We start from the raw sequence: 10944 nt of genomic DNA, 5'->3' as shown, positions 1-10944 counted from the left end.
AACTGTCGCCGGAAGCTCTAGACGGGGAACTGTCGCCGGAAGCTCTGGACGGGGAACTGTCGCCGGAAGCTCTGGACGGGGAACTGTCGCCGGAAGCTCTGGATGGGGAACTGTCGCCGGAAGCTCTGGACGGGGAACTGTCGCCGGAAGCTCTGGACGGGGAACTGTCGCCGGAAGCTCTAGACGGGGAACTGTCTCCGGAAGCTCTGGACTGGACAGGCGCACTACAGGCCTGGTGTGTGGGGCTGGCTTTGGAGGCGCCAGACTGGTAAGACGCACCTCAAGGCCAGAGCGAGGAGCAGGAACAGGACGTACTGGACTGGGCTGACGCACTGGAGGCCTGATGCGTGGGGCTGGTACTGGAGGTGCCAGACTGGAGACACGCACCCCAAGGCTAGTGCGAGGAGCGGGAACAGGATTACTGGACTGGGCTGACGCACTGGAAGCCTAGTGCGTGGTGCTGGCTTTGGAGGTGCCAGACTGGAGACATGCACCTCAAGGCTAGTGCGAGGAGCAGGAACTGGATACACCGGGCCATGAACAAGCACTGGAGATCTGGAGCGCACAGCCTGCACAACCCGTCCTGGCTGAGTGCTCACTCGAGCACGGCACTTGCGAGGGGCTGGAACCACTCTCACCGGACTGTGCGTGGGCATGGGCGAGATTGTGCGCACCTCCGCATAGCACGGTGCTCTTCTGATCCGCTCCTCCCCATAATAAGCATGGGGATTTGGCTCAGGTCTACTGCCTGCCCTAGCCAAACTACCCGTGTGCCCCCTCCAAAAAAATTATTGGGGCTGCCTCTCCGGCTTCCTTGCCAGCCGTGTTCCCCAGTAGCGTTCCCGGTCTTCTTTAGCCTCTCTTATCTCTGCTCTCCTTGCTGCCTCCACCTGCTCCCTGGCTCAGGATCCTTGCTCCTCCTGGGCCCGCTGCTTGGTCCGTTGGTGGTGGGTAGTTCTGTCACGGCCGTCTGAAGGAGTAGACCAAGGCGCAGCGGGAACGTGTAAACTCATCTTCTTTATTTTGAAGAAAACCAAAATAAACACGTAATACAAAACAACGACGAGAAAACAGTCCTGTGAGACAAACAGCTACACTTGGAACACATAAAACAAACACCCCTCTTACATAAATACATATCCCAACAAACCCCGAACCACATAAAACAAACACCCCCTGCCACGTCCTGACCAAACTACAATAACAAATAACCCTTTACTGGTCAGGACGTGACAAAAAACAAGATCCCACAAAAACACAGGGAAAAACAGGCTGCCTAAGTATGGCTTCCAATCAGAGACAACGATAGATAGCTGCCTCTGATTGGAAACCATACCCGGCCAAAACATAGAAAACAAAACATAGAATGCCCACCCACCTATCACACCCTGACCTAACTAAACAGAGAAAACACAGCTCTCCCAGGTCAGAGCGTGACAGTACCCCCCCCCCCAAAGGTGCGTACTCCCGGCCGCAAACCTGAACCTATTGGGGAGGGTCCGGGTGGGCATCTATAATTGGCGGCGGCTCTGGTTCCGGGCGTAGCCCCCCTCCCGCCCACTGATCCCCCCGCTTCAGTGTGTCCGGAGCAACCAGACCGTGGATCATCGCCTGAAGCTCTGGAACGCCAACCGCCGCTGAAGACTCTGGGTTGAAGGCCGCCGGTGAAGACTCTGGGCTGCAGACCGCAGTTGAAGACTCTGGGCTGCAGACCGCCATTGAAGACTCTGGGCTGCAGACCGCCGTTGAAGACTCTGGGCTGCAGACCGCCATTGAAGGTTCTGGGCTGCAGGCCGCCGCTGGAGGTTCTGGGCTGCAGGCTGCCGCTGGAGGTTCTGGGCTGCAAGCCGCCGCTGGAAGTTCCGGACTGAGGAGCATCACTGGAGGCTCCGGGCTGAGGAGTGTCGCTGGAGGCTCCGGACTGAGGAGCGTCGCTGGAGGCTCCGGACTGGGGAGCGTCGCTGGAGGCTCCGGACTGGGGAGCGTCGCTGGAAGCTCCAGACTGGGGAGCGTCGCTGGAAGCTCCAGACTGGGGAGCGTCGCTGGAGGCTCCGTACTGATGAGCGTCGCTGGAGGCTCCGTACTGAGGAGTGTCGCTGGAGGCTCCGGACTGAGGAGCGTCGCCGGAGGCTCCGGACTGGGAAGCGTCATTATAGGTTCCGGACTAGGGACCGTTGCTGCAGGCTCCATGCCATGGATCATCTCTACAGGTTCCGCGCCATGGATCATCACTGGAGGCTCCGGACCATGGATAATCCCTACAGGCTTCTCGCCGTGGATTATCTCTACAGGCTCCGGGCCATGGATTACCTCTGGAGGCTTCGTGCCATGGAACATCCCTACAGGCTCCGGGCCATGGATCATCACTAGAGGCTTCGCGCCATGGATCATCTCTACAGGCTTCGGACCATCGATTATCACTGGAGGCTTTATTCGTGGAGCTGGAACAGGTCTCACCGGACTGGGGAGACGCACTGAGGACAGAGTGCTCAAAGCAGGCACCGGTCGTACTGGGCTATGGAGGCGTGCTGGAGGGAGAGTGCGCGGAGCAGGCACAGGACGTACTGGGCTATGGAGGCGCACTGGAGGAAGAGTGCGCGGAGCAGGCACCGGACGCACTGGGCTCTGGAGGCGCACTGGATGAGGAGTGCGAGGAGCAGGCACAGGACGTACTGGGCTATGGTGGCGCACTGGAAGGAGAGTGCGCGGAGCAGACACAGGACGTACTGGGCTCTGGAGGCGCACTGGAGGGCAGGAATGCTGAGCGGGCATACTCCAAGCTGGCTGAGTGCCAACCTTAGCACGACAACGGTGAGGAGCTTGCACCGAGTGCACCGGGCTGTGAGTGCGCATGGGCAACACTGTGCGCACCACCGCATAACACGGTGCTTGTACAGTCACTCGCTCCTCACAGTAAGCACAGGGAGTTGGCTCAGGTCTTAGAGCCGCCTTAGCCAATCTACCCATGTGCCCCCCCAAAAAAATGTTTTTGCCGCTGCCTCTCGGGCTCCTGTAGCTCCCTTAGCCGTTCTTCCCAGTATCGCCGTACCGCCTTCGCTGCCTCTATCTCCTCCGGCAGGCGGGGATTCTCTCCCGGCCTAGTCCAAGGTCCTGCCCCATCCAGGTTCTCTTCCCAGGTCCAGTCCTCTGCACCACACTGCTTGGTCCCGCTCGTCTTCCTGGTGAGCGCACGCTGCTTGGCTTTCTTTTGGTGGGATCTTCTGTCACGAGTGCTGTCTTCGAATTCCCTGTCATAAATTAGCCAAGGCGCAGCGTGCCGGTAGTTCCACATATTTTATTTGTGAACTTGAACAAAACAAATAAACAGGTGAAACTGAAACAAACGTGACGTTCTGGAGCTGCTCACACACAGATGCACAAAAACAAGATCCCACAAAAACACAGGGAAAAACAGGCTGCCTAAGTATGGCTTCCAATCAGAGACAACGATAGACAGCTGCCTCTGATTGGAAACCATACCCGGCCAAAACATAGAAAACAAAACATAGAATGCCCACCCACCTATCACACCCTGACCTAATTAAACAGAGAAAACACAGCTCTCCTAGGTCAGAGAGTGACAGGAGGAAACCTGGCACCATCCCTACAGTGAAGCATGGCGGTGGCAGCATCATGCTGTGAGGATGTTTTTCATCGGCAGGGACTGGGAGACTAGTCAGGATCAAGGGAAAGATGAACGGAGCAAAGTACAAAGAGATCCTTGATGAAAACCTGCTCCAGAGCATTCAGGACAGACTATGGCTAAGGTTCACCTTCCAACAGGACAACAACCCTAAGCACACAGCCAAGACAACGCAGGAGTGGCTTTGGGTCAAGCCTCTGAATGTCCTTGAGTGGCCCAGCCAGAGCCCGAACTTGAACCCGCTTGAACATCTCTGGAGAGACCTGAAAATAGCAGTGCAGTGACACTCCCCATCCAACTTGACAGAGCTTGAGAGGAGGATCGGCAGAGAAGAATGGGAGAAACTCCACAAATACAGGTGTGCCAAGCTTGTAGCGTCATACCCAAGAAGACTTGAGGCTGTAATCACTGCCAAATGTGCTTCAACAAAGTACTGAGTAAAGGATTTGAATTCTTATGTAAATGTGATATTTCAGTTTTTTATTTGTAATAAATTTGCAAACATTTCTAAAACCCTGTTTTCTCTTTGTCATTATGGGGTATTGTGTGTAGATTGATGAGGGAAAAAACGATATAATCCACTTTAGAATAAGGCTAAGCACACAGTAACAAAATTTGGAAAAAGTCAAGGGGTCTGAATGCACTTTATATGCAAATGAATGTGGACATCCTTTCAAATTAGTGGATTTGGCTATTTCAGCCACACCCGTTGCTTTCAGGTGTATACAATCGAGCACACAGCCATGCAATCTCCATAGACAAAGATACTTTCCGAATGCACTGTATGACACCTTCAAATGGGAGGACTAGATACATAAAGTGATTAATTTCTAGACAGTACAACAGATGTATGAAAATACCCTCAAATAAAAGGTGTCATTCTGTACTGTCGCCTAATGAAACATTGATCGCAAATCCAAAATGCTTGAGTATAGGACCAAATTAAAAGTTTTAGCTTCACTGTCCACATAAATATGTGAGTGTACATCAGTATAAATACAGCCAACTTTGAGTGTGTGACTTGTGTGGCTGAGTAAGTCAATTATTGAGTGACAATGTTTGCAACAGCCATGGGAGATTCATAACAATACACATAATAGACATGATGAAAGTTGATAGAGGGGAGGATGACAAAATATCTAATTAAGGGCAACTCCTACCTACTACCTACTACCCAGTGCCCATTGTGGACACTCCTATGTCTCATAGGGATACTCAGAAAGGAGAAGCACTTGAAGGGCTTCTTCTTGGTGGGGACGGTCTGGTGCCGCTTCACATATTTCGCCTTAGCAAAGCGCTTCCCACACGTGGGCAGGCATACGGCTTGTCGGAGTTCGTCGTAATGCTCGGCCTCCCACGTTGTGACCCAATGACACCTGAGGAGGTAGAAGCAGGAGCTCCCTCCTTGACCTCTAGCCATTGTTTGGGTGTTGTTGGGATTGTGTGCTGTGTTATAGGCTAGGCACCTCTCGTGGTGAACACCCATCCTGACCCTGTCTGTATTGGTGGGGTAAACCTGAGGTAACTGAGGAAGGCTAGACCCAGGACCAGGCCTTCTATGAACCCAGTCACCAGGCATTAGACAAGACCCTGAAGGAGAAGACAGACCTGCTGATAGACTCCCACCAGGGGGATCTCCCACCACTCTATGTGAATGCTGAAGCCCAGGGTGACCTGCTCTGTTCATCATGGACACTGTGGCGTTTGTATCATAGGAACACGAGGGATTATCTCTTTCAGCCCCATTCCTTGCTCCAACCCTGCACTGAGACTGTGGTGAGCAACACCAGATATCAGCAGATCCTCATGGACTAGATAAGTCTTTGCTGTACTCACAGAAACATGATATTATAAAATGTTAACCACAGTCAGTTGAGTTTATTATTATATATTTTTTCCATGTGTCGTTTCAAGAATGAAGTATAATGTTTTGTTTAGACTGAGATAAGGGAAACTCAGTCCCTGCAATGATAAAAAAAATAACCAGAGTAAATTTTGTATTTAATTTCGACAAAATGGTCATACAATCACATAACATGAAGTACAGTACTTTTATTGCACAAACCGATACGTGACACTATGGTAACACGATATTTTATGTAAATCTGGTACCCTCGCTTTGATAGAATACATTTTTTAATACTTTGGAAAAGGTTCAACATTACACACAGCTTCACTACTTCATGTCAAGTAAACATGAATTAAGGCACTATCATTATCTCACTATAAAACACCAGTCTCAACCAAAAGGGACATAGTTGTCACTCTTCATTAGTGAATCATTTTTAGAGACACCATCACACCAACCATCACCATATCATCTACTCTGTCTCATCATACTCATTCTTTCACCAGTTCACCTCATCCAGTTCCCTACAATATCCAAATCCACCAGAATGAACTACAAATAAACGAACTAGTACTACATATCACTCTATACATGGGCCGTGTGCGTTTTCTGCTGGTGTGTCCTGAGGTAGCTCCCCTCTGAGAACCTCATGTTAGTTGATTTGATACTATACAAAACGTCTTAGTTCATTTGATACAATGCAAACATGTAAGTCGATTTGATTACTTGACACTTGAAAGGTTTGATAATTCAAAGGCGTGGTCCCACACTTAAAATGATTGAAGACCCTGGCCTGTATCCACAAAGAGTCAAAGTAGGAGTGCTGATCGAGGATCAGGTCCCCGCCTGTCTAAATAGTCTTATTCATTATGATTTAAAAGGCAAATCTGATTCTAGATCAGCACTTACAGGGGGGATGCCCAAGACACGAAGAGTTGGTCACTCTTATACCATGCTCTCGTTCTATCTAAGTAGATGCATAAAGCACGTACTGGACATAAACGGTGGAGACGCTCTTCTTCCATATAAGTGAAGGGTGGCGGGTGGAAAGCCATAAGCTCTAGGGCGAGACAATTGTAATTGCTGCTGACCTTCGGCATAAAGGCAGGGTTGGGTAACAATGTTACCTTGGATAACCCCGGGGCAAACTGTAGGCACGAATGGTGGACTGGCAGTGCGTGCAGCTCACTCTCTTGCTTTCCGGATGTAAGGGCAATCAGCAAAGCCATCTTGAAGGAGAGATTTTTCAACTAAGTTTTCAAGCGGCTCAAAAGGTTGCTGTGAAATCACCTCAAGCACAATAGACAGACCCCAAGACGGGGCTGAAGGCTTGGAGACTGGGCATAAGCGACGCGCTTCCTTCATGAAACAACATAACAGAGGGTGTTCCCTACTGTGTTGTTGTCGAAGCCTATATGACAGGCCCGAGATAGTGGCTAGATAGGGAAGGCGTTCTCCACTGTCAAGGTCTATGTCCAAAAAGTCCTGCGAGAAGCATAAAACCTCGGATACAGAGCATTGGTAAGGAATAATCAGTTTTTGGTCTCACCAATTCATCAAAAACATATCACTTGTTTCCATACAATGAACGTGTAGAAGGGGCTCTTGCACTCTGGATAGCCTCAATGACTCAGAGAAGCAAGCCTGTCACATTCAGATGTACCCTCTCACAGGCCAGGCCCAGAGGGCCATGGTTTCTGGGTGAGGGTGGGAAATCTCTCAGTTCGCCTGGGTCAAAAGATCCCTGCGTAACAGTAGTTGCCAGACCTCGATGTAAAGCAGGAGACTGATCTCCGCTAACCAGAGTTTCCCTGGCCATCGAGGGGCTACCAAGATGAGGGATAATCCTTGTTGACCAGTGGGCGCTACTCGACTTCTCTGTCTCCAACAAATGCTGTGTGATTGGATACTTCAAACAAATAATCCGCCCCCGAGCAAATCCCATAGTGACACATTGAAACGAGTATTAGCAATAGAACCACACACACGTCTAAACAAAACAACTGCATGAACTTGATAAACTGCATTCATTTTCTCATTAAAAGTGTCTTTTGGAAAAAATTAAGTAGTTGAATGGAAGTAATAAAAATTCATTTGTGAACATCATTTAGCCAACACAGTACAAACACAATATAAAAGATTCTTTATGTCTGGATGCAACATCCTACCCAGGAATATTCAACACTGAAATCTGTTACTCTCGTTATACCAAATTATATTTTCTGCTGACAACAATGAGAATTAATCAATGTCTTTAATGCAGAGTTTGATCTAAACGTCAGAAGCTCTCAAGTGGAATGGTTACTTTCTATGTTATAGAGTGGGATGGTTTTTCTGCTGGTGTATCCTGAGGTATCTCCTCTCTGAGAACCTCTTCCTGCAGTGCGTACAGGCTTACAGCCTCTCTCCCGTGTCAGGTGCATCTGAAGGTGGTGCTGGCGGCAGCTTTAGGGTTTTCCCCGTGTGGACCCTCTAGAATCCATTGCGGGAAAGAGGGGGGAGAGAAACGACAATACACTAAATACAAATAGAGATCAATCCCACTATCCCACTTCTTCAGTCACTCACAGTCCAATCCAAATCAAATCCCTACACAGGTTCAGGGTACAGGATTCCTTGTACTACCTTAGCTACAGATTGTTACACCAGATGTGATTTATCCGAAGACTTTTGGTATCCATTAATGGGTGTTACAGGATAGGTACTGTTTGGTGTAGCACAGATCATTGTCTTCGTCCTCGATTCGTGTAAACAGGAGTCCCATAAAATGTCTGTGTCCAGTTGCAAGGGGTCCATTTGAAATCAGATGAAAAAGCTATGTTATTAAAATACTTTTTTTGCTCCATGAAGTAATCCAACAATGTGTACGCCGCCATCTTGTCTATTTCAAGTCTTCTCTCATTGATCGAGACACCTGATCATGTCTCGACACACACAAAAAAATCTAAATAAGCCCACTTCTTCTGACTCACTGACGCCACTTCACCCAACGCATCCATGACATTTATCGAGACTTCAAACGGATCTCCCAGGTTCCATTGGTCCAAAACCTTCACCTCGACCAAAAACCAGTTTCCTATTTTACATCACAATTTTACTTCTCTTGTTTCCTTTCTTTTTCGCCAGTGAAACCCACTCGTTCTCACTGTCATCTTCACTCGCCAGCAGTTTCAAACAAAACATCCGTTTCCGACATTGTGTCAGAGTCATCTCTTCCCGTTTCCACCTACCGATCTTATTGGTTTGCGTCATACCTCAAAGAGTGTGGTTAAATGAAAAAGGTATGCTCGCTGTTTTTTGAAATACTTCTTATGACATTACACATCAGATCTCCTATGATCAGTATCTTTCAAGCAGAGAGAAAGAAAGAGCGGTGTTAGCAAGAACAGAATAGAAAAGAATATGACTACATCACCTCAGTAAGGTAAATATTCAACTGTTCTAGTTCTAGCCCAGGTTTACGGTTTCTCTAAAAACAAGGTATTTACAAGCCTGTTTCAAATGAAAAGTTAATGAAGGGTATGTGGTTGATTACCCTCTTACTATAATATGTCAGCTAAAGAATGGTTCCCAGATATCCCCTGCGTACATCTCAAGCCACACTGCTACGATTTCTCCCCATTGTGGACACTCCTATGTCTGATAAGGTTACTCAGGAAAGAGAAGCTCTTGTAACATAGTTTGCACTTGAAGGGCCTCTCCTTGGTATGAACAGTCTGGTGCATCTTCACATAGTACGCTTCAGCGAAGCACTTCCCACACGTGGGGCAGGCGTATGGCTTGTTGGCGTCGGTCCTAACGCTCGGCCTCCCACGTTGTGACCCAATGACACCAGAGAAGGTAGAAACAGGAGTATTTGAGCTCCCTCCTTGACCTCTAGCCATTGTTTGGGTGTTGTTGGGATTGTCTGCTGTGTTATAGGCTAGGTACCTCTCGTGGTGAACGCCCATCCTGACCCTGTCTGTATTGGTGGGGTAACTATGAGGTAACTGAGGAAGGCTAGACCCAGGTCCAGGCTTTCTATGAACCCAGTCACCAGGCATTAGACGAGACTCAGAAGGAGAAGACAGACTTGCTGATAGACTACCACCAGGGGGGTCTCCCATCACTCTCTGTGAAGGCTGAAGCCCAGGGTAACCTGCTCTGTTCATCATGGATACTGTGGTGTTTGTATCGTAGGAACAGGAGGGTCTATCTCTATCAGCCCCAGGCCCTGCTTCATCCCTGCACTGAGACTGTAAAGAGAAGGGTCTGGGCTGCAGACTGGATCCCTGACAGGAGCCTCTGTCACTCTGATGACCACCAGGACTAAGGTGGTTCAGTCCACCTGTCCACTGGTTGTGTTCTGTGTGGTGGTGGAGTCTCTGTTCCTCGTGGTTGGGTCCTGGTTCTGATTCGGGAAGTAAGAGCGAAGGCTCCTGATCCAGTGTCCTGATCCGGAGCCAAGGTTTGTGACCACCTGTTTCAGAGGTCCAGTCTCTCCCACCAGTAACACCGGATATCAGCAGGTCTTCATGGACTGCAGACTGTAAACACAAAATGTAGAGAAGAGCATATAAAGATGTATATAAGAAAGTCTTTACTGTACACACAGAAACATGACATGATAGTATAAAATGCAAATCATAGTCAAGCCCATCTTTAACACTGTGATTTAAGTAAACTACATGGACAAAAGTATGTGGACACCTGCTCATCGAACATCTCATTCCGAAATCATGGGCATTAATATGGAGTTGGTCCCCCTTTGATGCTATAACAGCCTCCACTCTTCTGGGAAGGCTTTCCACTAGCTGTTGGAACATTGCTTCCATTCAGCCACATTAGTGAGGTCGGGCACTGATGTTGGGCGTTTAGGCCTGGCTCACAGTCGGCGTTCCAATTCATCCCAAAGGTGTTCGATCGGGTTGAGGTCAGGCCAGTTAAGTTCTTCCACACCGATTTCCACAAACCATTTCTTTATGGACCTCACTTTGTGTATGCGGGCATTGTCATGCGGAAACAGGAAAGGGCCCCAAACTGTTGCCACATAGTTGGAAACAGATTAGTCTAGATTAGAATGTCACATTGTATGCTGTAGCATTAAGATTTCCCTTCACTGGAACTAAGGGGCCTAGCCCGAACCATGAAAAACAGCCCCAGACCATTATTCCTCCTCCACCAAACGTTATAGTCAGCAGCATGCATTGGGGCAGTTAGAATTCTCCTGGCACCCGCCAAACCCAGATTTGTCCGTCGGACTGCCAGATGGTGAAGCTTGATTCATCATTCCAGAGGACGCGTTTCCACTGATCCAGAGTCCAATTGCGATGAGCTTTACACCACTCCAGCCGACACTGGCATTGCGCATGGTGATCTTAGGCTTGTGTGCGGCTGTTTGGCCATGGAAACCCATTTCATGCTGGTGTTGCTTCCATAGGCAGTTTGGAACTCGGGAGGTCCTGTTCTGTGA

Source organism: Salmo salar, chromosome 08 (genome assembly GCF_965601325.2).
Source record: "Salmo salar chromosome 08, fSalSal1, whole genome shotgun sequence".
NCBI classification, from domain to species: domain Eukaryota; kingdom Metazoa; phylum Chordata; class Actinopteri; order Salmoniformes; family Salmonidae; genus Salmo; species Salmo salar.
Note: the sequence above shows the minus strand (reverse complement) of the source record.